This window comes from Chionomys nivalis, chromosome 9, assembly GCF_950005125.1.
Source record: "Chionomys nivalis chromosome 9, mChiNiv1.1, whole genome shotgun sequence".
Classification (NCBI taxonomy): domain Eukaryota; kingdom Metazoa; phylum Chordata; class Mammalia; order Rodentia; family Cricetidae; genus Chionomys; species Chionomys nivalis.
Genome location: NC_080094.1, coordinates 39,508,071 through 39,534,657, shown reverse-complemented (window position 1 = coordinate 39,534,657; position 26,587 = coordinate 39,508,071). Strand labels below are relative to the sequence as shown.

At 42.2% G+C, this 26,587-nt stretch overlaps 1 protein-coding gene across 7 annotated transcripts in view; it reads left to right on the top strand.

Annotated features, from left to right (window-relative positions):
- The window catches only part of Plcb4 (phospholipase C beta 4), a 371,211-nt gene that overhangs the window by 145,689 nt on the left and 198,935 nt on the right, over window positions 1-26,587 (top strand). For all 7 annotated transcript variants that reach the window (XM_057780480.1, XM_057780478.1, XM_057780479.1 and 4 more), the window contains one exon: window positions 5,806-5,864. The gene's annotated coding sequence lies outside the window, so the exon portion shown is untranslated. The remainder of the gene's footprint in view (window positions 1-5,805; window positions 5,865-26,587) is intronic.

Sequence of the window (26,587 nt, the reverse complement as noted above, 5' to 3'; positions counted from 1 at the left end):
CTCTAGCCTCTCTCTCTCTCTGTGTATTTATGTGTGTGTGTTTCAGAAAGAAAAGCTTTAGGTTTCTGTCCAAAAGAAATTTCATAAGGTTAGCAGGAAGGGAGGGATATTTTATACCGCATGCCAGTGGTATTCAGCAGAATATTTTGAGACTAATTAAATGGCTCATATATATCATAGAATCTCCCCCCCTCGCCCTTGGGAACTTAAGAAACTGTTTTTTTTTTTTTTTTTTTTTTTTTTTTTTTTTTTTTTTTTTTTTTTACTCAAGCTTCAAAAAGAGATCAGCTCAGTGAGCTTATGGTGGAAGCAAGAAACAGGACACAGGGACGCTGCAGAGCAGATTAGAACTGAGCAACGGATAAAAGATAATACCATTTTCAATTAAAATTGCCTGGGGAAATTAGGTAGGCAGAGAATAATTACCTGGGTTGGCAAGCATCCATGCTTGTGAAACTGAGACCCTGCTGGAATCCTCTGTGGGGTTCACTGAGGATCACGGGAAGCAGGAACGCTTCATTTATATGTCACCTCAGACAGACGTGAATGCTGGGCTGCATTGCATGAGATTTGAAGTCAAATTATATAGCTAGAGACCCCGTGAAAACTCAAGCCACAAAAAAGCAATAGCACAATACATCAGGTGAAAGCGAGAGCTCTCTGACAAAATAAACTCGTGTTTCTCGGATTTCTACTAATAGCCAATGAAACACAGGAACTGAGATTAGAGTAGAAACTGAAGATGCCCAACTAATGTATAGTTCTAGCTCTCACTACCTGTGTGCAGAGGGCCTCTGGATGCTAACGGTCCTTGGTTACTGTCCCTGAGTCAATGCCACCTGACACACTGACTTGCCTAGCCTAGGGGCGAAGTGAGTCACCCAGAGCACATCCACCTTGAATGCAAATGTTCTGATTTAATGTTGTGCTTCTCTTCACGGATCCTGTGGTGACTCAGTGCTACCTCTGAGCTGCTGAGGTTGGTGAGCTTCCTTGGCGTCTGTGGTACCCAGCCATGCTGTTCTCACTGGGGCTGGGTGTGATGAATGGAAAAAGGTTTGAGATTACTGAACTGGGCGTCTTCTTTGTCTGTGCCTTAAGGAGGTCCATGATCTTTTCTGTAATGGCAAAGGAACCCAAAGGCTTTTCTGCCTTCCTGCACGGCTAGATTTTACTGTGTTCATTTATTTACAGTTTGTCCATTCTGCCGGAGGCCATAATGGATGAGGATTTGAAGCAAATTTGAAGCAAAGTTAGGAGAGATAGCTCAGTAGTTAAAAGCAGTTGCTTCATTTCCACAGGATGCAGGTTCAGTTCCCAGCACCTACGTATCAGCTCTCAACTGTCTACAACTCCAGTGTCAAGATAGTCAAAGTCTAATCTAACCTCCAAGGGCTCCTGAATGTACTCTCACACATAAAATGAAATAGAAAAAGTATATTTTAAACACTCAACATGCTAAGGGCTAATGGATATGTGAAACATATTTTTAAACACTTTTATACTTTGACTTTATTGTTGTAGTGGCATATCTGTTGCCTCTGTGAAATTTCCACTCACCAGCTTAGTTGAATGAAAGAGTAGCTGAATTAGTTTATAATCTCATTTAATTAAAAAAAAGCTCATGTTGTTCTTTGGACTCTATGTGTTAATAAAACAAATATATATTCCTCTCTGCACACGTCTTCTGGATGTCTTCTTTCCTTTGTATTTTTGTGTTGTTTTCTTTATCTTTTTGTATGTGTTCACATGCTTCTCTGAAGGAATGTCAATTATCTTGGCGTCTAATTTCTTAACATCTAAGATAAAGGAGAGCAATGTCTTATATAGGTTTAGAACTTGGTACATTAGTGTATTCTTCGGGTTGGCGTCATTCCTGGGAGAGGAATGGGAAGATGGTTAAAGATCAGACCCGGCTTCAACTTTAAACAGTTTATCTGTGTTCAGCGGGAAAGGGCCCTGCCCATTTATTAGGTGGTGATGTGTCTGGGCTGGTGATCCTGGGTTCTGTAAGGAAGCAGGCTGAGCAAGCTGCAGAGAACAAGCCAGGAAGCAGCACCCCGCCGTGGTTGGCATTTGCATCAGCTCCTGCCTCCAGGTTTCTGCCCTGCATGAGTTCCTGCCCACGCTCTGTCATGTGGAACTCTGAAAGAAATAATCTCCCCACCCACCCCAAACTGCTTTTGGTCATGGTGTTTCATGACAGCAATAATAACCCTAACTAAGACAGCCAGGTACCTTTCCTTGTGATGTCACTTTCTACCATAGCTTGAGGTACACAGATAGTAGATGTATGGCAGGCATAGGTGCAGAGCTGTAATTCTATACCCTTGACTCACCCTTGACTCACAGACTTGGGGAGTATGTCTTGGCCCATTGGTTTCAGAGCACACACACACACACACACACACACACAGAGAGAGAGAGAGAGAGAGAGAGAGAGAGAGAGAGAGAGAGAGAGAGAGAGAGAGGCAGATTAGATTACTGGTCAGAGTCTCTGGAAAGGAAGGAAGCAGGATACCAACTTAGTTAGACACCAAACACATAGCCCTATAATGGTGTGCCAACTTCTGACTGACCAAACCAGGAACTAATAAATGTGTTTTAAGTCACTCTGTTTGTGAAAATTTGGTAAGAAGCCAAAGAAAATGAATACATGAAGGAAATCTGCCAAAAAAATAATCTATGTTGCTGATACGAAGCTCCTAGAATGATTTCAAGTTACAAAGAACAAACATCCATGAAATGCCTCCCACAGCCCCTACGAAGAATCCCCAGTTTCATACTTCAGTGTGCTTAGCCACTGCCAATGGCTGATGCAGGGGCTATTACACTTCTTTGTAGCATTTAGGAGGTTTCCTCAGACTGGTGGTTTTAGACTTCAGGAGGGACATTTGGAAGGCTAGAGGCTCTCTGGGTAGGCATTTGTTACATGGTGGCAACAGGATAGGCGGAGTGGGAAGGCAGAATCTCCCTTCCTTTATGCTCATAAACCTTGCTGAAGACATAAACCTGCATTTGGAGATCTCTAATTCCAGTGTTCAGTGATGAAGTGGACTTGGCACAAGGGTCCAGGAGAGTGGGGACCTGGAGGTAAGCAGTAGGAAGGGGCTGTAGTTTTCTGTCTGTGACGGACTTAGTGTCTGGTATGTGGTGTTAGGTAGTAGGCCACCTTCCTTGTTCTTCCCGTGAGTCTCCTTGTTTTGGTTACTTCTCATTAAGTATTTGATGTATATCAAGTTTTGTTCTATTAGAATCATTACGATATTGAGATTTGGGCATTTTGTTTAACTATTAATTTACTTCTTACATTATAGGAAAACATATTTTTTCCCTTTTGAAAGACTGAACCACAGAGTGAGGGCACACAGACAGTGCTGATATCTGTTCCTCTGCCCCCCCACCCCACCACCACATTGACAGCACTTCCTTTTCTAGAGACCACATTTAGCCCTTCAGTACCCAGATTTATACTCCCTGAACAAGAAAGCCGACCATTGGGCTATCACTCCCAGACCATAACACGGTCATCGTATGCCAGTATCGGAACGGCTGCAATGAGCTGGTCTGTAAGGTATTTAAGACAATGCTTTTCCCATGGGATGCCTGCTGTGCTGAGGTCCCAGGGGAAACAGAGGAAAGGTGGGAAACTGCATGTCTAGTCTGTTAGTCTTTGTTTACAGAATGATAGATCTGGCAGGGAAATTAACTGATGAGCTTCCTAGGACCTGGGCTTGTTTCATAGTCCCAAGAAGCGGAAGAGAGTTATGAAGTTTAGTGTCTGAGCTCTGGGTGGACCACTTCATTATTTATTTCATTCAACAGAGGTTCCTCCCTCCTGCCCCTGAGCTCCTTTTAAATGCCAGAGCCTGTGCTAAGTGCAAGGGATCCAGACGGTGCTTTTCAGTACACACATAATCCGCATCCTCCTGGCAGCTACAGTCTAGTGTCAATACGTTCCATAAAGGAGGTAGTACCATCAAGCTTAACCCTGATCCTGGTGCCATGTATCAGCATAGCCAGTGTTGTCTAAACCCTGGCATCTGTGGGAGGCTTTAGTATTTCTTCTTCGTAGTTTTGTTGTACAAAATCGGAATAGTCATAGCACACCATTTTGGAATTTCTGTGTGAGTTCTGTGTCTTTACTTTAGTTAGGGCTTCCATTGTTGTGCTAAGACACCATGACCCTAAACAACTTGGGTAGGAAAGGGTTTATGTTGCTTCCCCTTCCACGTCACAGTGCATCACTCAGTTGCCCAGGCACCCAGGAAAGGAACCTGGAGGCAAGAACTGATGCTGAGGCCATGGAAGGGTTCTTCTTTTGCTCTCCATGTCTTGCTCAGCTTGTTTTCTTATAGCACCCAGTGAGCCACCACTCACAGAGAGCTGGGTCTTTCCACATCTATTATCAATCAAGAAAACGCACCACAGTCTTTCCCATAAGGTGATCTGGTGAGGGTATTTTCTCACGTGAGGTTTCCTCCTCCCAAATGATTCCAGTTTGTGTCAAGCTGACATGAAGCTAGCCATGATTCAATTCATCCTTACAGTATGGCTTCTAGTGGATATTCACTGAGTCAATAAATTCGATGCATACAATGCTCCACATTCTAAAATTCTATGCATTATATCCGAATGGAATGTTTCCATGTATAGTTTGGGGTGAATTCCATAGTTTGCAAATTTCACCTTTAAAAGCAGTATGTCTTCTGGTAAAAATAACATACAGTAGTTTAGTATTAGATTTAAAGCAAAGGCTCATTCCCCTGTCTCCCCCCTTCTCCCCCTTTCTTTACTTTCCCTTCCATTCCACTTTTTCAGGTTCAGGTTCTTGTCATGGGTTCAGATAATGCTCATGTCCAGGCATTTGCATATAGACGGGGGACGTTTATTTAAACAAAGTGGGGTCACAAGTGCACTACGCTGTTTCACCCTCCTGAACCGAATCCTGTGATCTGTGGGTTTATAGTCACAGCTGTTTTTCTAGATTTGTTTCTGTATTGCCGTCCCTTCCTGCCATGCTGTAGACATTCCATCCATCCACAGAAGGTGATGGCCAAGACTTCAAATTCAAACTGTCATAGACACCGTTGTTTTTATTCCTCTACCAGCCTCCCATGTGCCCAGGAGTTCCTCTTACTCCCACGTGCTTCTGATACGACCTGGAATTTTCCTGCTACAAACTGGAAAGGTCTTAATATTAAACTCTAGCTGAACCAAAACCCGAGCATCAAACCAGGGCTTGATGGAAACAGCCTATCAATAAAGAAAATGTGGGAGCAGAGAAAGTGGGCTCTTTGCTTCTAGGTGCAGTTCACTGTAAATCTGTAAATACAGTTCCCCTGCAAATCTGTTCCGCTCAGCACTGTAGTACCTGGTAACATTTCTTCCAATGACAGTTCATCCAAGGACAGTTGAAAGGTTCCTTGCAGTTACAGGTCATCTGAGGTCATTTTCCTATTAATCAGGAAAAGACAATCCAATTATTTGCGAAGATCTTTGATAGCTCTGTTGTTCAATTGCTGCTTAATTAGTTTACTAAATTAAGGGCTTGGTGGGAGATAGGACCATTGCAAAGCATGTGGAAAACCATGCAGCATGTAGCAGTGACTGTTTCTGACTTGATCACTTGAAACCTTTATTTTCTAGATCTACTGTCGTTAGTAATTTAATGCAGCCTCCTGATGTGCTTTAAGAAATATGAACTGGATTCTGATTGTGAAACCAAAGGCTGTTTACCTATGTGAGAACTCTGAAGGAACCTCACACTGACTTTTGCTTTGTCTGTGGCTGCTTTCTTTGCAGGGACCTGCGCACAGGGTTTGACCAGGTAGACGCCCCTTGCTGTTGTTCCCAGCTGCCCGGTGAGTACCCACCCTGGAACTCCTGGGGAGAAATTGTACTGGTGGCATTTGGAGTTTGAGATCCGTGAGACAAATCTTTTTATCCAGTGTCTCTAAAAATTGTTGCGGGACTGTTTTCCTTGACGTGGTGGAGAGGCAAGCAGGATTTTCTGGGTTTTGCCTCACTAATTAGGCGACTGACTCAGCCCCTTACTGTATTCTTGTTGCTTGTGACAGTGCTGCCTAACTTTAGAAAGCATTGAGGGGGGCTGGAGAGATGGCTCAGAGGTTAAGAGCATTGCCTGCTCTTCCAAAGGTCCTGAGTTCAATTCCCAGCAACTACATGGTGGCTCACAACCATCTCTAATGGGGTCTGGTGCCCTCTTCTGGCCTGCAGGCATACACACAGACAGAATATTGTATACATAATAAATAAATATTTTTTTTTTTTTTTAAAAGAAAGCATTGAGGGGACAGCTGTGTAACTTTATGTCTGGTCCAGGTTCTGTTTAGAAGATTCCCACCATCATCAAAAATTACAGCCCTCCTTGCTCACCAGTGAGACACCTTTATTTTGGGTCATCTTTCTGCGGGAATGATGCCGGTCAGTTCCTTGTACACCCTTCTGACTTTACCATCAATTCTTCAGGGGATGCCCAAGTCACCAGAATTATCTTCGTATGGCCCATTGGTTTTCTTCACAAATGGACACTGTCGGTGCTTTGTAAGAGGACCCCGTCCCAGCTGAGATGAGAGACTGCCGTCATTAAATGGCTGTGTTTTAATTGCTGTTACCACATCCTTTAAGAGTCACGAAGTTCTTTTTCAGTGATTCCCATAAACCAGTGTCTCCCCTGGTCCTCATGACAGGTGCATGCAGAGTCCCACGCTTTAGTAACAGTCTTCTTCAGGAGACTGCACCCCATGCCAGATGTGTCATTATCTCCCGGCACTGACCCTGGCTGATTTTCTTCCGGCCTCTGTGTGAGGGGAAGGAAGAATTGCATAACTTGACCCATCTCCAAATGACAATTCTTTAATGACATAACAATATCAAGAAAGTAGGTTTATTATTGAATGTTCCTATCTATTTTCAGTCCAGTGTACTATATTTTACCACCCCCAAAGGGTGACTCATGAGCTTGTCTTGGTAGGCAAAGCCCAGTTCAGGATGCTGAGTAATTTTGGAGACTTTGAATCAGCCTAGGTACACCATTTGCTTTCTATTCTGTTTGCATTTTATCTTTCTGGGCTGTCTACTCTTCCCATACATCAGTTACCATATACATAGATGGGCTATGTTTCTGCTCATTTTATCACACACACACACACACACACACACACACACACACACACACACACGTATATATATATTGTTTGGATGAAGGCATCTGTGTTTAATGAATAGAAATAAATAGCACCAACAGCACCAGAACGGGGGAGTGGTTTGTTCCATGTTCTGGGTTCAAGGAAGAATGCTTCTGCGTCACATGGTCTGCAGTTGGCATTTGATGAGATGTAGACTTTCGGTGGCTCTAGGCCTTAGGACAGCAGATATCTCATGAGGCTTATCCCTCCCCATCCCCACAGTCCCTGGTTGAACTTGACTCCCTGGCTGTCAGCTGACATCCTTGTGTTCCTCTCGCCCTTAAGTGCAGACAAAAGTTCTTTTCTACTTCCCTCCAGGAACTCCTAAAAAGAAAAGCATTTGGTCTCACTTAAGCACCACTCAGTGGTTACATCTTATGAATTATGATTCTTTGAAAAATAGTGAATGATCTTGCCAGGTGTAGTGGTGCACTCCTTTAAGCCTAGCACTTGGGAGGCAGAGGCAAGAAGATTTCTGTGAGCTTGAGGCCAGCCTGGTCTACAAAGTGAGTTCCAGGGCAGCCAGAGCTACGCAGAGAAATCCTGTCTCAAAACACAAAAACAAACAACAATATTGAATGAGGGTGCTGGAGAGATGGCTGTTCAGTAGTAGTTAGGAGCACCAGCGGCTCTTCCCGAACAATCACTAGCACCTACGTGGCAGCTCACAACTGTCTGTAGCTCCAGCTTAGGACATCCAGCACTCTCATACAGACACACGTGTAGCCAAAACTCCAGTGCACGTAAAATTAAAAAAATATTGAATAAATTCTTTGTACAATACAAAAAGTGGAAAGCACTGGGTGGTGGTGGCATACACCTTTAATCCCAGCACTTGGGAAGCATAGGCAGGAGATCTTTGTGAGTTTGAGGCCAGCCTCACCTACAGAGTGAGTTCCAGCACAACCAGAGCTGTTACACAGAGACAGCCTGTCTTGAAAAATAAATGAATAAATAAAAATAAATTTTTAAAAAAGAAAAGCATTTCGAACTGGCATCTGAACATTGCTGATCGTGTTTTGGAATGTTGCTTTAGGCTCTTTGGCTCCAACAGTGAGTTATTTCATAGTACATAGTAGTCCAGTGCTTTTTAGTGTATTTTGTGTCCACAGTGTGCAATCAGAGTGTGTTTTAGTTCTTGTGGTTTGTTTTAGATTCTGCTTATTTATACCACATCAAACTTAGCTTATTACCAGTGTTAGTCAATAAAATTTAAAAATTAAAGACCTATACAATTTGGGCTGGAGAGATTGCTCAGTGGTTAAGAACACTAATTGTTCTTCCAGAGAACCTGGGTTCAGTTCCCAGCACCCCCAATGCAACTCACAACTGTCTGTTCCTCTAGTTCTAGGGGAAGTTAAACCCTCTTCTGGCCACTGTAGGCACTAGGCATACAAGTGGCTCACAGACATACATGTAGACAAAAACCCCATACACATAGAAGAAAAGACTTCAGTGAACACAATGACCACTTTTAGATAAATTATCTTCATTTTTATGTTGTTAAAGATTTTTGTCTAATTAAACCAAAGATAATTCTTAAATTTGGAAAAAAAAACAACTTTGGCAAACTTTCTGTGGGATACTAGCTCAGAAAAATCACTAAACTGTGGCTCTTGAAAAAACTAATGTTTGGGGTGTGTTGTTTCTCTTTGAATTATTTTAAATTGTTTTCATTAACTATTAATTACCTTTGGAATGTCTAATAATATATGTATAGCTCACCAGTGCCCCTGTCTGCCCCCCATCCCCTTCCTCTTTCCTTATTGAAATTTTCTGTGCTATCCCAACTTTCTTTATACCTGGAAACTCACATGTGTGACCTTGGCTATTGGAATCTTTGTTATTATTATTATCCTGATATCTTTTTAAAGTCTTTCTTGTAGAGCAAATGCAATGTCTTTCAGGAGTAGAATATGACTTGCTTCTTGGATTGTAGGGGTGCATTTATTTCAAACTCTTACACATTAAAGACGCTGTGATTCGTGTGGCAGCAAGAGCAGCCATGGAAGTCTGTAGGCTCTGGTTTTGTATTTTCTGAGCGTAGTACTCATGTCAGGATTCTCATGCTGAGGTTCGGTGTGGTGGCACATGAACAAGGGGTGTTACGGCAGGAGGATCGTAGGTTTAAGGCCAGCCTGGGCTATATAGCAAGATCACATATCAAAAACAAATCACAACATCAATAAAATGTATGGAACTTGATGATTTCTGCACAAGTGATTCATTAATCAGGTCTCTCAGGGAGCACTAGTAAGTGCAGCCAGGGGAAGAAGCAAGATGCTTGCCCAGCCCAATTGGGAGGTGGGATGGAGGCTCTGAGATCCTCAGCCCAAAGCTCTGAAAATTCTGCTTCATGGGGCAGCTGAGCTGGGTGACTCCCTTCCCCCATCAGCCTTTGGCTATAGGCAGAACTGCTGCTGTCTTCCTCTGCAGGAGAAGATGCTGCCCTGGTGGAATAGGCTCCACTTGGGAAGTTTCAGTTATACCTCTGCATCTCTTCTGTTCTTTCCCAATGAAAGTTAAGCCTTTTCAAAATTATATGAAATTCATTTTCTTCCCTTGAGAATGTAGTAAACTATCCCCTTGTTCTCCAAGTCTTTAAATGACTGCAGTGTTGAAAGACACCTTTGTACTTCTCAGCTAGTAGAAATTAGAGCTAGAAAAATTTAGTATTTGAAAGTCTTCTTTAAATTATTGTTGCCATGAGCAACTGAGCTGAGCTCTGGAGTGTGTTTTCCAGTTGACGGAAGTACCATCACTTTATGACTTGGCCTTGGACCTGACGCCTCGTGGCTTCCATCAGTGGGCCTTTACTGCTCTGCCGTACATGTTGTGGCCCCTTTAGTCACGCTCTGGGAATGTTCTCACATTATTCCAGAACTCATAATTCTGCACAGCCGGTCTCTACTTTTGTTGCCCAGTAACTTAGTCCAGGTGGTCTCTGACAAAATCTAACAGTGCTTATGGTTTGAGTGTCCAGCTGTGTCCCTCCATTTGTCTTTCAGTATCCTTCCTTCTGCTTTTAGAGTTGTTCCCAAGCAGTGGACAAATCCCAAATCCTTTTTTTCTTTTTGTAATTTGTTGAAGAATTGTGAACTATGAGAAGATGTAGCGAAATGAAGAGGAGGGCAAATTTCTCTCTCCTCACTTCTCTTCCTGTAAGGACATACCTTTATCACCGTGCATATCATCTTCAGAGGACAGAATTCTTCACTTCGACTAGTGCTCAGGTTTTTCTCCCTGTCTTCCCATGGTGGCTCCTTTTTGCCCCATCTCTTTTTCTCCTTGTCTACCCTTTCCAGGCTTATTAGATGGAATGGAAAAAGGCAGGAAGCAAACAGTGTGACCTTTGAAAGATACTTTTCGCTGATAGGAGTCAAGGTCAACATTGCGTCAGGTTCTGCTTCTCTGGTTTCACAGGAGTTTCCATACTTGGAAGTGTCACCTTTACACAACTTTGGGACTGACGGGAGGTGCACAGTGGACGTCCCCTTAGCTCACCTTCCTCTGCAGAGTCACCACTGTCCCCTAGGAATGATTTAAATGTCAGCCACGTAAACCTTTAAATAAAGTGTTCTCAGCCCTGGAACTTCTTCTGAAGTACACAAAAGAGCTAGATTTTCATAAAGCCAGTGGGGTGCAATGTTAGACACAGAAATCTAGTTGCCAGCTACATGCTATACCTGAAAACTGTAAGAATATACGTGCTGTTTACAAAAGAACTTTAGTTTACTTTAAAATAAAGCCCTGGAGAAGAGATGCATCAACTAGAAATTATAGTAGGAGGTATTTGAAAACAAAATGTCAGTTTTGTGCCGCAGCGTAGGCTTAAGCTTGTCCTGTCTCTCACTGAAGCGTGCAAGAGGCTATGTGCACAATGGGCTTTGTTTCAATTCCAGCTTCCTCTCAGGCTTTGAAGAAACAGGCGAAGGCCTGGAAGCCTACCACAGGAAAACCTTCTAAGACTTTAGGTTTCCCCTTACAACTGGTGGCTTCCTTGAGCAACTGTCATCCACTCCATGACATGCTGAAGTTGTTGGAGTCACTGGGATGTGGCTGCTCAGTGGTCTTTGCGAGGCTACTTGCGAGTAAGAACATTATTATTCCAAAGGCCCGATTCTCTCTCCTGTTACCCATTTTACTGTGTCCATTTTAAGTGGGATATTCACAGTCTTTTCTACCGTGAAGTATAGATTTACCAACAGGTGAAATGGTTCTTGTTTCTGGTCTATTTCTGTAAAATATGAGGGAAAATGAGCTAAATGTAGCTCAGTAGTAGAGCACTTGCCTAGCATGTACAAGGTCTTGGTTCTATCTCCGGTACCATAAAAATAAAATAAAACCTGCGATTGGGCCTGTTGCTCAATGATGGAATACTTGTTTAAGCCCTTAGACATTGTAGAGAATACACATACACACACATACACACACATACCACATGCACCACATACACCCTCCCACACACAAACCCCAACACACACAAATGTCTTTCTTATAACATTGTAGATATTGTGGTGTTTGAAGAGTTCATGCTTGCTTTTCTGTAGTTAAAGAAGAGCAGAGGTCCTGTCTTTGTTGTCCTCAGGTGGGAAGAGACAGCTTGCCCAGGACTGAGGACTGATGTAAACTTTCCCAAGAGAGGACCAACCATTGACCTTGGGCTCCCACAACTGGAAGATCAGAGGTTTCCTTCCTTTGCAGAGAGTCAGGTGTCATCAGAGCAGAAGGAGATCAGTTAGAGGACAAGTCCAGTGGCTCCCATGACAGTGTGACATGATCTTCTGGTTCTAGAGAACTTATGACTTTGCAACAAGGTTTCAGTTAGGTAGAGAAGAGCAGCTCCGTGGCAAATAAGCAAGAAATCCTTGCTTATGTCCAGCACATTTTTTTTCCCTTTGGGACATGCAAATATATTCTTTCTGAACGTATGGAAAAACAGAACCCAAACATAGTTTCCTAATGCAATTAAGTTTACTGAAAAACCAGTGATTTTAAATTTGTCACCTGGAGGGAATCTATAAAGAACTGGAAGAAGGATGTGAGTCCTGAAGTCTCAACCTCAGTTTGGTGACACAGAGAAACTCTGTCTGGAAAAACAAACAAAACAAAACAGAAAAGCAGAACAAAGAAAAGACTCAGTCTCTCTCTCTCTCTCTCTCTCTCTCTCTCTCTCTCTCTCTCTCTCTCTCTCTCCTGTCTCTCCCTCTCACTCGTTTCATGTGCATCCGTGCATTTGTGCATGCATGTGTCTTTATCAGTTGATGGTAAGGGGGTCAAGGGGACCCCTGAACTGATGGGTAAGGCTCTAATTGCTAGGCTGTGCTAGTTGTCGGCTGAATTCTTATTGTGTATAGCATCTACTCTTCACAGCTATGAAGCTATAATAGACAAACAGAGATGTGTTTTTCAATTTGGGAACAATGACCCCAGCTTCTCACGAGACCTTACATCAGCAAGTACAAAGTGTTCGTGACCATTAAAGGGGATTTAAGGTTGAAAAGATCTCCAGAATCTGTTTTTAAGCTGGATATTTCCTTATGTGTGCAACGCTAGAAACAACCATCAAGAACACCCAAGAAAATCATTTAGACTGATCACACTGCAAACTTTCATTGCTCATCATTCAGCAAGCATCTTTTTCATTAAAACCAAATTTGGAGAATTTTTCTTAACAGAAGTGTCAGAAGCGTGAATCCTTTCTGTCTATAAAGCATCCAGCTACCGTGGTTGTGGCAGCTGGTCAAGTTAGTAAATAATTTTTCCTTGTATTGGTGCAGTGTTTAGGCATCAAGGTCAATTTGTGGTTCATAGATTATGTAGTTCAACCAAGCAAATCTGACTTGGCTGGAAACTAGAGCATTGAAAGTACCGATTGCTTTTGTGTGGAGCGAGTCTGCATAAGACACTGTACGTAAGGACAGGAGAAGGAAAGAGAATTTTTGTAACATGACGTTAAAGAAACATATGGGTATGACAGCAGGTAATTTATACAATATATGTGATGTCGCCTAAATACATATATTTATGCATGATAGATATAGTTTCCCAACTTTGTTTTTTTTATTCCCTATAGCATATCCCTTTTTATTTTTTATTTTTTTTTACAAATGTCATTTCTTTTTTTTTATTTTTTTATTTTTTTTATTTATTTATTAAAGATTTCTGCCTTCTCCCCGCCACCACCTCCCATTTCCCTCCCCCATCAAGTCCCCCTCCCTCATCATCCCTAAGGGTAATCCGGGTTCCCTGTACTATGGGAAGTCCAAGGACCACCCACCTCCATCCAGGTCTAGTAAGGTGAGCATCCAAACTGCCTAGGCTCCCACAAAGCCAGTACGTGCAGTAGGATCAAAAACCCATTGCCATTGTTCTTGAGTTCTCAGTAGTCCTCATTGTCCATTATGTTCAGCAAGTCCGGTTTTATCCCATGCTTTTTCAGACCCAGGCCAGCTGGCCTTGGTGAGTTCCTGATAGAACATCCCCATTGTCTCAGTGTGTGGGTGCACCCCTCGCGGTCCTGAGTTCCTTGCTCGTGCTCTGTCTCCTGCTCATGATTTGGACCTTGAGATTTCAGTCTGGTGCTCCAATGTGGGTCTTTGTCTCTGTCTCCTTTCATCGCCTAAATGTTTTTCTTTGGGTTCACCTTCTTAATTAGCTTCTCTAGGACCACGCATAATAGGCTCAACGTCCCCTATTCATGGCTAGAAACCAAATATGAGTGAGTACATCCCATGTTCCTCTTTTTGGGTCTGGCTCACCTCACTCAGGATAGTGTTTTCTATTTCCGTCCATTTACTTTGGATAAAATTTCACTCTAAATAAGTCAATTTTACTGCATTGAAAATAAGAAGGAAAGGAGGAAAGAGAGACCTTCTTCCATGGTGTAGACTTTGTGCTTTGCGTAGTGCCCTACACGCCACATTGGCAAGTTTCTTTTCCGGCTGTTTAAAAGAGAAATCTGAGAGGAAGGCTGGCATGTTGTACTATATTTGCTGTCAAAGCCGCATGCAGCATGGTGAGGACAATGTCTTTTTTCGAGCATCAAAGAGTCTCTTAATCCCCAGATGTCACTTACGCCCCCAGAGCGCTGGAGACAGTGATTATATTGTCAAAAGCTGGTGGTGCTAAAATGGAAAGCATATTGTGTTTTACCTCTTTGCCAAATTATAGTCTATTTGGAATGAATAAAATGTATCTGTTTGGTTTTATTTTGATTATCTAGAAATGATTTTCAGATTTCATCTTCTTAATGGCTTAATATTAAACAGAATGATGCTGACCTAGAAAAAACATTTACCCTGTTCACTAATGTTTTCTACATGGTTGCTTTCTATATTTGTATCTATTGTTTACTCATCCATTTAGTAAATATGTGTTGAATGTCTGGCATGTACCTGGCACACATTTGGGGTGATGGGATCATGCACAGCATTTATAGGTGATTCGTTTGCACTTGGGGTCAAACACAGCTATATCATGAAGGTGACCTTAAAGCTGAGATCGAAATGATGGAAAGTGAAGACTATGAAGAATGGTGGGCAGACTTTTCTAGACAGAGGAAGAGCATGTATAAAGGTCATGAGTAGGCATGACCATCTTACTGTGATATCAGTGGTCAGAGGAAGGAACACAGGGAGGCCATGGCAGTAGCCAACCTCCTGTTACCTTCCAGACCTAAGTTCTTACCTAAGTAAGAACTGCTTTTTATTGTTAATGTTCCCTGTTTGCTTATTTAAAAAAAAAAAGTATTTTTGGACAGGCATGATCAGCTTCATATTTTTGTAAATCACTCTTGCCGTGATAAATTAATTAGAAGTGTAGAGCTGAAGATATGAATGGGGACAGAAAATCTAGTTAGGAGTCTTTTGTCAGTGAGGTGGGAGAGAGTTTAGGCAGGATTTGGAACTAACCTGAATTCTGCAGATGAACTGGACAGGGAAGGTTATCGTGAAAGAGACATTGGGATGGCTAGAATGAGCAATGGGTAAGACATTTGTGGAGATTAGAGATCCTACAGGGAAAATAGAGTCTTTTAGAAGCTATTCATCTTTAAGCTTTGCTGTTTAATGCATCTGTTAAATATGCAAGTGGAAATGCCAAGTAAACCATTGGGTCTTTGGTCAGAAGCAGGTGGGTATATGAGAGTTCTGGCTGGAAGGGTGGGTAATGGAAATAGAGATGGTATTTAATGCATTGGGCCACGTGGGTTGACTTAGCAAGGGAAAATGCACACAGGGGGGTCACTTCAATGAAAAGGGGTCAGGGCTGAGAACAAATGACTGATGTAGTCAGAAAACAGCTAGGAAAACACAGAATCGTCATTAAAAAAAGTGTTCAGGAAGGAGAGAGCCATTCATTGGGTTAAATGGCCATTCTTTGGTGGGGTCAGGAAGATAACTTTGTGGCTCACAACATGTAACCCTTGAATCTCACAACATGAAAGCCGCTATTGTTCTTGACAAGGAGGAATTCTGATCTGTGTAGTGTGGAGCAGGTGTTGGGAGCTGGGGAGGTGAAGAGCTCAAACCTGTGTTCCTTTAGAGGCAATATTGTTACTGATAAAGACACAGGAAAGAGAGGCTAGCAAGGTGGTTCTCAATTTTCCTAATGTTGCAACCTTTCCACACAGTTCCTCATGCTGGGGGGACCCCCAACCTTACATTTATTTTCGTTGCTACTTCCTAATTGTCATTTTGCTACTGTTACGAATCATACTGTTAAGTACTTTTGGAGAGAGAGGTTTGCCAAAGAGGTCACAACCTGCAGGATGAGAAATATTGGGTTAGAGGTTTAATGAAATGGAGTGAACATATTTCAGATGGGTTTGTGGACAGTGTTAAAGTGTTCCTTTGAGGTCATAAGGAATGACAGCTGGTCAGTGTGACTGTGAAATTTTTCTCTAGTCTTGATCAATTCAATGGCCGTAATCAGTTATAAGAACAATAAAAATAGGTCAGAACATGGAGGAATTAGCAAAGTGAGCATGATGGATGGACAGAGGCCAGGACAGGAAGTGTGACTGTAAGACAGTGTAACTGAGGCAGTAAGGAGAGAGGGTTGTCCAGGCCGTAGTCCACAGGAAAGGACCCACAGGGTCTGGAAGGGTTTAGATCTCAAGTGAGAGTCAGCATCGTTGGTTCAGGAGTTAGTGCATGTTTAGCAAACTGAATACAAAAACTTCAGCTCTGAAAAGCTTCAAAATCTCTACCGTTTTAAAGCACTTCCATGATCTAATTGGGAAATTCCAAACCCTGACGTCACGTGACAGATGGCAGTCAGATTGCAGGCATCCGATGACATTATACATGCTTGCACTCAAACTCCGTGCACAAGGCTTATATGAAGGACAAATGAGTTTGATGTTTAGACTTAGGTATCTTAGATGTCTCCTGTGTATGCAAATATGCCTAAATAACAATTTGAATTCTAAAACTCTCCTGGTCCCAAGCGTTCCAGGTAAGGGAAGCAGAGTTAACTGAGGATAGTGGTGATTGGGCAGGGGAGAGTTGGTTGAATGCAGTTTTAAAAGGAGTGCAGTTGCTGGTTAAGACAATGTCAAGCAAATGCATGTAGACAGAACTGACAGCATTTGATGGACAGGGTAGCACTGGAGGCTGAAAGTTTTTAATCTCACAAATCTCAGTTTCTCATAAGGCCGTGCACATTGTGATGCCTGTGATTTTGTTTCAGAAGTATCTATAGTACCTGAGCTCCCTTAGGCTATAGGTAATATAAACTGACTATTCCTGCAGACCAGACTTCTCTGTTCGACAGGAAACCTCATTTCTAGTGGCCAATGCATGTTTGTTTTGTATCATAGGCATTTAGAAGGATGAGCTGCTTTCTAAAATCCCTTGGAAGACAACAGTTGGCATTCATTGCTCTCAAAGCCTATATGGGACAGGGTCCACTTAGCCCTGGTTGGAAGAGTCCTGAGATACAGAGATGGGCTGTTGGACAAATAATCCCATAAATGCCCTTCACAAAGACCAGCTGGTTTACATCATGACTTGAGCAAGAAAGGCTTAGGCAAGATTCACTTCCTGAGCATATTCTTCTTGAGGAAGAATGAAACTTAACTCTTCTCCGCTGTTTTTGGCACTTTTTTCGAGCAGCCTGGATCCTGTTATTAACTTACCTTCCCAGTAGAGTTCAAAGGGGGGATTTAACAGGCTGGAATTACCTCTGTGTTTCCCGGCCAAATATTTTGGTTGCCTGGATGCTTTGGCTTCTCTGTTAATAGTATGTAAAATTTTTTTTATTGAAGTGTGTTTCATACACACTTGGAGAACTGCACAAATCGTAATTGAATGAACAGCTTCTTATATTTTCAGGAAGTAAATGCTCCCTTGTAGGACTTTCCCAATACCCTGTGAGCTTCTTAATGAATTCTTCTAGTTACTGCCCCTTCCATTAGGGTATATTAATTGCTTTTCATATTGCTGTAACAAGATACCAGTCAGAAACAAGTTAAGAAAGGAGGCCTATTTGAGCTCATGGTTTCAGAGGGTCTCATTTTCATCATGGTGGGGCAATCATACCAAAGTCCACGCTCATGGGAATGCAAGATGGAGACACTTTATATGGTGGTAGCCCCAAGAAGCAGAAATAGCAAGATTTAAGGGCTGAGTCATAACCATGTGTCCATACCCAGCAACCCACTTCTCTCAGGAAGGCCTCACTTCCTAAGGGGTCTAAAGCTTTCAATTTACTGCCACAAGTTCAGACCAAGCTTAAAACATGAGCCCAGGGAGATGTTTTGCAAGCAATAATTTAATTTCTCGACTTTTTAAACCACAGCTTCTTCCTGTTTGCATCATGGCACCGTGGCATGATGTGCAGATATGCTAGCAGAGATAAAACATTAAAATGATCTGTAGGTATCTGTCAGTGATACCTTAGTCCTGAGATTCTTCCTGCTATTCTCTCCCTCCCAGAACAAGGAAGAATCTTCCAGCAAGAATGACATCATCCCCACAGGCACCTGAAAGTTATATAATACTCTAAAGGAATAGAGCACTGGTACTGTTTCTTCCATCTAGATTGTTTCCTTTGTGTTTTGTTTTTAAAATCTGAATCTCAGGACATTTATCAAAGAGTTCTGTGGTGAGCTGTTTTCTGAGACTAGAACTAATTGCATTAGGCAGCGTTTAATCTTCCATCTGTGCATTGTGAATAGAGATGGCTCTTCCGATGTAGGCATCAGACATTGGCTAAGTGCTCCCCTGCCCTTGTAACAGAATGGCTGGGCAATGCCACACACCCAGGAAGGACTTTCCTGGACTCATTTGGAGCTTGAGGCACTTATTCCAGGCAAGCAGGAGCATGCTGTGTGACTTTGTATGCAAATTCATAGTTTCACATGAGATCAATGGCTGAATGCTCTTTCTTTTCAAGGTTTCTTAAGTTTTATGATTTTTGGGTAAGGGTGTACCTGAAAAAAAAAAGAATAAGATAATTTCTTTCACATAAACAAGTCAAATATGTTTTATTTTCTCGATAGCATGCTGATGTGTGTTGTGATACACCATCCCATGTTCCAAACCCTAGAAGACATTTTTTATTCTAGTAAGGTCCATAAATAGCATCTTAATGATGCATTTACTATATCCTCCAAATATAGATCATCACATCATCTCATGAGAGAGACAGAATGAAAAACAGCTAAATAGGGATTTTTCAAACATCAGCATTTCTATACTGTATTTTCCTTCACTGTTTTATTTCTGTATGACTTGCATATGAAAGAAATGAAAAGAAATCTAGTTTTTGGATGTTTCTAAACCTATATAATCCCCTCACTATCAAGATGTTTATGCTTATATTCAAATGACCACGCTCATGTCAAAACACACATACTCATGCATTCTAGAGGTTAAATGCTAAGAATCATGTGTCTGCATTCCTAACCTGGGCTTTCATGTATTGTTCATACTATACCCGATGGCATGTAAGTATGTACAATATGCATATCGTACATGTGAGGTAATCCTGTTCTGAGATCTCAGAAACACTTCATAGATTTTCACTGAGAATTCCCACCAATGCATTGCCTGCACATGTGTCTTGCAGTGTGGAGTGAGGAAGGAAGTCTCAGTTCAGATCCAGTCAATATCTGTTTACTCAGATGAGTGAACCTGTACTTTCACATACTATTTGTTTTATTTGAAAATTTTATATGGTTTATTTTGATCATATTCTCCCCAACTTTTCACCTTAACCATTCCCAATCCACCTATGCCTTCCTATCTCCCAAACTCATGTCTTATTTTTTTTAATCTAATAAAATAACCCTTAGACTCTAGTTTGTGGTGCCCATATACTCATGGATGTGAGACCATCCCTGGCATGCCAATACCTGCACCCTAAACTGACTCTCCTTTCTCCAGGAGCCCTCAGCTGTCCATAGCTCGTAACTTAGGGGTAGGGAGTCATGGATCATTTCAATTCCGGATTACAGTGTTGACAGCTTTGATTTTGTGGAGGTCTCAGTAGTTAACCACAGCTGGTGTGAATCTGTTTAGTTCATATGCTTTATAAAACTTTCTGCCAGATATTGCCACCTATAAACAGAAGCCTAAAACAGAATCTATCAACAGCACACTAAAAGGTGTACAATGCAACTGCACAGTTAAAAACCAGGATGAATGGTCCTAATATCTGTGAAGTCTGAAGCTAAAGATAGTGAAATGGCTAAGGATTTGTTTGAACTGATTCTAGAAGATTGACTGGTGTGGGTTAACCGGATCTAAATTATTATTTTCACCAAAGTATGTCATATAATGTGACATTTACAAAATTGTTTTTCCCCCTTTGTTGTTTCAGTGTGTGAGTATGTGTGCGTGTGTGTGTGTGTGTGTGTGTGTGTGAGTGTGTGTTGAAGTATTGAAACTGGATCTGACTCCATAGCTCAGGCTAACCTCAAACTTGCGGCAATCCTGCCTCAGCCTCCCAAGTGCTGGATTTATGGGTGTGAGTCATCATGCTTAGCACTTTCTTAATTTTTTTAATGATCAGTTAATAGATGATTTAGCTTTGCTTGGAGAACACTTGTTTCCGTGCTGCGTTGGACAGCGTCGAGCAAAGTGGTCATCAGGAGTGCAGTAGCACAGGAGCCACACTCTATGAATGATTTCAGCAGCAGTGTTGATTGTCACTGGGTCTGGTCTAGAGAGAATGATGGGCTTGGGCATGGTAGTGAGTGCCCTGTGTAGCCCAGGTCACAGTGTGCAGCAGCTGGGTTAGCATGGAGGTGCTAGGGTGTGTGGAGACGAGACTGGTATAGAAGGGCTAGCCGTCTGTGTGTATGCCGAGCAACGTGATCTGTTTTAACGTCCAACTGTGGAACAGTTTGCTGTCACCTTCAGGTTAGGCAAACAGATTGGCGCTAAGGAGGATGGTTCCTCCAGGCCCAAGTGCGCTTTCCTCACAGCCTAAGCTAACTGTGTGGACTGATGAAGGTTGCTGCTGATGTTGGATAGGGAGGGGCAGGGTAGAACTTCCCTAGAGTCATCCTCTATGTGCACATCTCTTTGTGCATTGCAGAGCTGGGGGATAGTATGGCCTTTTAGTTCCAAATCTCACCTTGCCACACTATTTGTTTGCACAGATGGTGGTATCACCAGGCAATGCCACATTTCTGGAGAGCTGCTGTCTTGACTGCTATTCATAACACATTCCATGCCACTGTGATTTTCCAGGGCATAAAAGGAAAAGGGAAATTGTTAGTAGTTCCTTGTTACTGAACCCTTTAGTCCATTTTCTGTGCTATAAATGTTGGCACTCGAAGGCAGATTATATTTAAAGGACTTTCTGATTCATCTTAAAAATGTGCCCTCCCACACCTCTGCATAGCCAACTTGATCACTTATGTCAAATAGGTGACCTTTTGACAGGGAAACATTTTTACAGATGGTTGTGACACCAAACCTCATTACAGATGGTTGTGACCCACCATGTGGTTGCTGGGATTTGAACTCAGGACCTTTGGAAGAGCAGGCAATGCTCTTAATCGCTGAGCCATCTCTCCAGCCCCAGGGAAACATTTTTATTTTCTACATAAGACTAATATATGTACATAACTTTTTAAAAGAAAATAGTGAAGAAGTCATAATGCAATGGACTGATTCCTGTCCCCTGTGCTAATAATCCTCATAGGTGACTGATCACTATAAATATTTCTGTTTGGAAATCTTTTGTTAGTCATTGCTGTAATTTAGGTTGCATCTGCCTTCTAATACCTATCAATTTGCAGATGGATAGTGGATATGTTTAACGAATGACTGTTTCATGTTAACCCTACATAGTAAGTTCCAGGCCAGCCAGAGCTATGTAGTAAGATCCTGGACTTTAAAAAAAGGAATGTGATCTAATGATAATCAACCACAGAGCTTAGCAATGCTTGTTTGCTCATCGTCTTCTTGGGGGCATGGTTCAGAGAACTTATGACTGTGCTCTTGGAGAGAAGTGGGAAAATATCAGGGAATGACCCCAAAGATGCTGTGTTGTATATTCAGTGACTTGACAGTAATATTGTCATGTACAGCTTATAATATACTCTTAAGAATACTATTTTTCTCCTGGTGGAGGTGATGGATGCCTTTAATCCCAGCACTCAGGAAGCAGAGGCAGGCAGATCTCTATGAGTTCAAGGACAGTCTGGTCTACAATAGCCCTAGATGTTCTGGGGCTACACGGAGAAACTCTGTCTCAAAACACTGAAAAAACTGATATTTTCTCTACCCCTTTTCTATCTTGCTGGCCCTTGTATTGCTATCTGAACAGTCAAGGAATTGAACCCAGGCATGCCCAGTGTACATAGCTTTGCCCCTCCAGTTTTTTTTTTCTGTCTGAGAAGCATAATGAAGTATTCTACACTATCTCTAAGCTTTGTTCTTGGTCCATTGCTAGCTCTAAGGCAGGCCCACCACTGTAGCTAGGTCCTGGTCCCCTGGCGTCTCTGCTCTGACTACTCTGTAGCACATATCCACCCTGCTTTTCTGACTTTGTTTTCTGCTCTTGCTTGCCATTGACACTTTCTCGTCTTTCACACGGCCTGTCACTTCTCTTACTAATTAATTATATTTTTATTTTGTTGAGGTCCTCACAGATGGTATTAGAGTAAAGGAAGGCAAAAATTTGAATTCCCTCCAACAACCCTGGCCACCTATGTCTTCCCTTACTGTCAGTTCTGGTGGACACCGCACATCATTTTTGTTACCGTGTGGCCTCCTGGTGGCTGAGGATTGTGGCATTCACAGACATCCCCTGAACCAGTGAGAAACTGTCCTCTATTTCCCTTCTCTTTGGGTTGTAGAAGGAAAGATAGTAACCTGTAAAAGAAATATCCAGACATAGCTTTCCATGAAATATAAGCAAAATAGAAAGTAAATTAAAAAATTAAGACATTTCTGATGGTTTTAGGCTAATTATTTAACTTCAGAGGAGACGTTTCCTTGAATGACAGTTGTCTGATTGTCTTGATTTTTTTGTCTGATTGGCTTCAGTAAATACAGTCGCCCCTTCCCTCTGCCTGTTCATCTTGCCCTTACCCATATTCCCTCTGCATTTCTTGCTGTCGGGGAAGCTGGGATCGGAAAGTCAGTCTGTCAGTCATGTTTTTTTATTTTTTATTTTTTCTTGTTTCAAACAGTAGCAGCATACATATAACTCAAAACCTTTAAAGAGAAACTAATGAGCCAAAAGCAGAATGAGAAGCAGAACTGACCATGCGTGAAAGAAAAGGAAATGAAACAGTGCGGCCCAACGCTGCACATGGTTGTCCAAGACAGGGCTGTTGGGGAGATGAGTCAAGAGATGTTTAGAGTAGCCTCAGAAATGGGCACCAGTGGGGCAGGGCAAAGCCTGAAGGAGCCTGAAATGAGTTAGTTCCTTCCTTAGAGAGCAGGGCTTGGTAGGAGAGGCATATGGATGCCGCCTTGACAGTCTGTAAAATTGGAGTTGGTTAATGTAGGTCTGTGCTGTCAAGACTAAATTAGTTATCTACGTCCACAGGGATGCTATATCGTCTTCCCTCTAGAACCCTGGTTTGTAACTATAAACCCTTCTTTTCTGTCATAAATTTCTGGATCATCTGAGGACTTTTGCTGCCTTAGGCTCTGCTCTCTTGTGCTCCCTTGTACACTTGCAGTCAGCTAGAAGGTCAGTAGGGGGCTGGCCAGTCTGGGGCAGTTCCAGTTGTGATGGCTCAGCTCTATGCATGGGATTGCTTCTGTTTTATCAAGTTAGGCTGAGCTTCATGGCATATGAACAAGGTTGCAAGAGAAGGGATAGAGAAGCATGCAGCAGGGACTCATCAGGTCATCAGACATCAGCATACAGGACCATCAGACTAAAGTAAATCTGCATGAGAAGAGAGTTAGGTATAGGGGAGAGGGCAAGAGAAGTTGTTAGCTGAAGACAGCAGATGTGCCCCCAAGCTTTCTACCTAGTTTTGTGCCTGAAGAACTCGGCGGCTATACTATCAGACTTGTAGAGCTGGGAGACTTACCAGGGCTCACAGGTCAAAGGCAATTCAGAAGTTTAAACAGTAATTGCCGTTAAGAGAAAATCAGTCTTAAGGAAGGGGATGTGGGATGGAATCCTTTTCCAAACTTCATCCCAAGGATGAGGAACAAGTTCTCTCAGTGGAAATGACAACAAAAGGGATGAGTTGTAGGTCACATGACAAGTCTGTTTGAAGGTGATAATCCACTTGATCTTCAAGAGGACTAGTCCATCCGGTCCTCTTGAAGTTCAGCCTTTTTCTGAGATCCGTGAACACCTGCTCTTCACTGTGCACGGTCAGGTTTTCTGGCTTTTTTAAATGTGTTGGGGATACTTCTTCCTCATGTGCTATCTGAGTTAGGGGGTGAGAGTAGTACTTAGCAAAGTGTAGTGGTCCCAGATGACCATGTCTGCAATGCCTGCTACAAATCCAGGCTTGCACATACCCCCACCTCTACCAGGCCCTAGCAGGAACAGAAACGCTGGGCTTGGGATCCGGTAGTCTCCCAGTAATTCTCATGCATGTAGCATTTTGAGATCTGAATTAGAACTGTGTGAGTTTTGACAAGCGTGAAAAGTTGTTTTGGTTTGTTTTTTTGCTAAACAAATTTAGAAATAAACACAAAGTATTCAGTCATATTTGAATTTTGCATCATCAATACCTCAATTGCTTTGTAGCACAAATATGCTCTCTATAGTATTTAATATGTATTTATTGATGCTCTGAAAGGAAATTTAACTGGTGTCATGTGTTTTATGCCACATCCCTAGCGAGAGATATTGAAAATTTACAGAAGATTCAAAGAACAATCAAAATCTTTAATGGAATTGAAATTCTAGAAAGAAAGGTTAAAAATGGACTTAAGGATCCCAGAAAGGAGTACATAGGTGGGATGAATGGGTTAGAAGATTTTATTTAAAGGGACTACTGCCTAGCCATTCCTTATGGCTGATCAAATTAACCTAGAAGAGATTTCCTTAGGACAAGGCAAGACTTCCCACCAGTATGTGACTTCAGTGTGGGTTTTGAGTGAGTTTTGTGTTCGCTAAGGTCCTCGGATGCATCTGGAAGTTTTTATGTGATTGGAATGCAGCTCGGCCTCTAAAGTCTGTGCCTGAACAGCCGAGAGAGACGTTGGCCAGTGGGAGGTCGGAGCAGATAATTCTCAAGGCCTCTTATGACTGCTTGAGAGTGTCTGGAACTTGGCTATTAGGAGACAAAGTGGAGTTGTGAGGAGGACACTTAAGAGTGGCACTCCATGAGTTCAGAGCCCATCTATGCCATTCCTAACTGTATGCTCTTCGATGAGTTTACGCTTTCTCATCTATGAAATTAAAGTTCTTATTAACAGTTATCTCATGGGTTTCTGTGAGGTTTAATTGAATTTATCCATGTGAAATTTGAGAACGGAAGCATACACTTAAGTATTATTTTTATCTTTTAGGGGACTGAAATCTGTGTATCATGAGCATTTGGTGGTTATGGCCGAGAACTGGTGCTGAATGGAAGTTCATTGTCGCGCAGATGAGGAATTGTCCCTTGTGAGCAGTCATGCTCTGTCCATCTCTGTGACCTTTCATCTTAAGGTGTTAGCTGGAGCTTGCTTGGGTGTTGCTCAGTGCTGCCACTCCATCTAGCCATGGATCTGCCCTTTCTCTATGCTCAGATGAACTTTCCCACATTTTCCAGAAACCCCCAAGAGAATTGGGTTCATTTCCCATTGCAAATTGAATTCAATTAAAATGCTATAAAAGAATGCCATATAATGTCACGGAGAACAAAATGACATTTTCAAAATATTTTTGAGAAACTTGAACTCCCAGTCTATTTAGTTCTGCTAGTAAGGAAACAGATATAGTCATGGAAAAATTTTAATCTAACAGCGAGTTTAATCACAGTTATGAATCCAATTGAGATTAGGTCTTTCAAATTTCGAAGATGGAAATCAAATATTTTTGGCACAGGGAGAAGTAGTTAATACTGGCCATATACAGCACAAAGTTTCTGCCCAAACTCGATTGAAGCCTCGTGTTGCTGGTAGAACTTCCATTTAGCCAGTATCTTCAGCACCTTTTGGATATATGTGATAATTAATAAGAGTGTTCAGGTAACTTCTTGTTATTTCATTGAAAATTTTAATTTTTCCCTTAAGTGAAGTTCCATTTTGAATCAGTAGAATGGTATGCGCTCAGCCTTGCAGGGCTTCAAAACTGACAGTAAGCAGTAGTGGTCGTTATTGTTCCTTCAGTGAGGAAAATGGACGATAGTACTTTTACGAATGGATTTGAACATTATCTATTGCTCTTCACTAATTTGAGCCAATTCTGACTAGTTGTCAAGCACAGAAGCCAAGCCGATTCAACTGGCTCATTTGCATTCCAGTTGGTGCATTGGCTAATAGGCGCTTTGTTTGGAAGAGCCCCCTCCTACACACCTGAGGATTTGTATGGGTTGAAGGTGGGGTTACCTTCCTCTCAAAGAAAAGTGGTCCAGGCCTGTTCATGTAGTAGAGGCACAGTTTCAAGAGACAAGACAGGAAAGGGGCTCACTCTTCTGTTTTTCATTCACTTATTTTTATTTTATATGTATGGATGCATTTCCTATATGTATGTAATGCACCACATGCATACAGTGCCCATGAAAGCCAGAAGAGGGTGTTGAATCCTCTGGGAGTGGAGTTACAGAAGGTTGTGAACCACCATGTGCCTGCTAGGAATGAAACCCAGGTCCTCTAGAAGAGCAACAAGGGCTCTTAAATGCTGAACCTTCTCCAGCCACAAGAAGTGGACTCCTTTGAAACAAGCCAGGTGACCAAGGGTACAAGACCACCTCTTCTGCATGGTAAGGGCCAATGAAAGCCCCAGAG